We start from the raw sequence: 2,393 nt of genomic DNA, 5'->3' as shown, positions 1-2,393 counted from the left end.
GTGTGTGTGTGTGTGTGTGTGTGTGTGCACGCATGTGAACGGATCACGCACCGATAACATTACACTCCTTAATTCCTAATTAATCCTTCTAAACTGGATTATAGCACAGAGCATGACAAGGCCAGGATTCCACCCTTCGCCCCGTTGACTGTGTGTGTGTGTGTGTGTGTGTGTGTGTGTGTGTGTGTGTGTGTGTGTGTGTGTGTGTGTGTGTGTGTGTGTGTGTGTGTGTGTGTGTGTGTGTGTGTGTGTGTGTGTGTGTGTGTGTAATGTCACTTTGCTGTTTTTCAGCTTAAGGTCTCATAAGGCCGGGCCTGTCCTCGGTTACATGATGTTGGGAAATGAAGCCGACAGTGTCTGTGGTCCCCTATGACACAAACACACGTACACACGTTCACTTTGTTCTCTTACACACATACAATTCTCCTTGTACACATACAAACACACACACACACACACATACACAACTGTGCAAGGAGTCCCTAGACTACAGGTCTTGAAACACTTATGAATTATTGTGGTGAGTGGCAAGAACTCTTAGCATTACTTTACACATCTTAAGTGAGGACTCACGGGGGATATGTGCTTACTCACATAACAGACACACGTCCCTTGATACACACACTTGTCCTGGTTTGAACACTGCCACACAAACCGTCCCATGTGGTGTATCCTGTACTGCGAGGCAGTCTGAAATCAAACCAGAGGACTCTACAGACTCCAAACTAATGAATTCATTTTATGTCCCATAGTACTTTGTAGACAAGATGACAAGCGTGTTATGTAGCAAAATGGCTTCAATTTGTGTTCACTCCTATTCACTTCTTTTTAGGGAAGCCTTGAGCTACATACCACCAAGAACAAACGTGGTTAATAACATAAGTAAATCCTGTTAAATGTACACGGTTATTTGATACCCAAGAGAATGTGGTAGTAATTGTAGCGTGGTGTAAAAATGTAGGGCACTAACACTCAGGCAGGATGTATTCAAGCTAAATATATTGAGACACATTTCCTTATTATCACACCATTATTCTGGATTTTGAGTCTGGCCAAAGACTTTTCACACACCACCACTCCTCCTCTCTTCCCACACTTCCCTTTTGTGAATTTTGTCACAACAAGAAAAACTTACTCCAGTGAAATTACAGAAGCTTCAGAGGAGAGATATTGTGCAAATGGTTTTCCCCTGAAAAATCTAACAAGTTCCATATCTGAATAAGCTGTAGCTGTTTGTGTACTGCAGTTGTATCATGAGCTTCCACTTGACAAAAGAGTACCAGCATATTTGCTGTAATATACAATAACCCATTTTAGGTGTAGTTGGATGGATGGATTGATGGAGCGGGGTTACAAAGGGATAGATGGAGTGAGTTGGGGGGGGGGAATTAGCATGCTTTCTTGCGTTCTACGCCTCAGTGGAGCACCACGGCGCTTGTTGATGCCTCTAAGTGCTATGCAGTATTAAAGTGAAATTCCGGCGTAAGTGTAAACCATGGTCAAACACACCGTAACACCGAGTTAGACCCCCCCTCGAGAGATCAATTTGCCCGACCGCTACATTCACGAGATCCACCAACTTCAGCAAATACCGCAATATCGCCACACACGGCGCTGTCCGGATCCACTGTCTGACCGCAACCAAAACGCCACCATTTGCCCAAAATAATGCTCAGAACTGCACCAAATGTCATCAATAGTACACACAGGGTCCCAGCACGTAGTACGAGTTGTCAAACATCTGCTAGCTTTGCCTGTTTTCTTTAGCAAGGAGATGCAACTCAACTCACCTACTTCTCCTCCGGGAGCCGCTCGTTCGTGAGGAAGCCCTGACGAGTCGATCACCGAGTGCACCGGAGTTCCGCAGCTCTTAAAAATGCTCATTTGCGCCTATATCGTGGCCAGCACTCGATAATAATAGTTATAAAGTGATATGCAAGATATAAATAAAAAAAAACTCTGATTGTATTTCCATGAGGTAATTGTTGATTGAGCTGCGGAACTCCGGTGCACTCGGTGATCGACTCGTCAGGGCTTCCTCACCAACAAGCGGCTCCCGGAGGAGAAGTAGGTGAGTTGAGTTGCATCTCCTTGCTAAAGAAAACAGGCAAAGCTAGCAGATGTTTGACAACTCGTACTACGTGCTGGGACCCTGTGTGTACTATTGATGACATTTGGTGCAGTTCTGAGCATTATTTTGGGCAAATGGTGGCGTTTTGGTTGCGGTCAGACAGTGGATCCGGACAGCGCCGTGTGTGGCGATATTGCGGTATTTGCTGAAGTTGGTGGATCTCGTGAATGTAGCGGTCGGGCAAATTGATCTCTCGAGGGGGGGTCTAACTCGGTGTTACAGTGTGTTTGACCATGGTTTACACTTACGCCGGAATTTCACT

The 2,393-nt window shown here is 45.3% G+C and overlaps 1 protein-coding gene across 1 annotated transcript in view; it reads right to left on the bottom strand.

Annotated features, from left to right (window-relative positions):
• The window catches only part of diaph1 (diaphanous related formin 1), a 110,800-nt gene that overhangs the window by 27,711 nt on the left and 80,696 nt on the right, over positions 1 to 2,393 (bottom strand). The gene's annotated exons all lie outside the window — the stretch shown is intronic.

The sequence above is a fragment of the Trachurus japonicus genome, chromosome 10 (genome assembly GCF_045865225.1).
Source record: "Trachurus japonicus isolate A0001 chromosome 10, Traja_1.0".
Lineage (NCBI taxonomy): Eukaryota > Metazoa > Chordata > Actinopteri > Carangiformes > Carangidae > Trachurus > Trachurus japonicus.
Note: the sequence above shows the minus strand (reverse complement) of the source record. Positions and strands in the feature narration are given on the sequence as shown.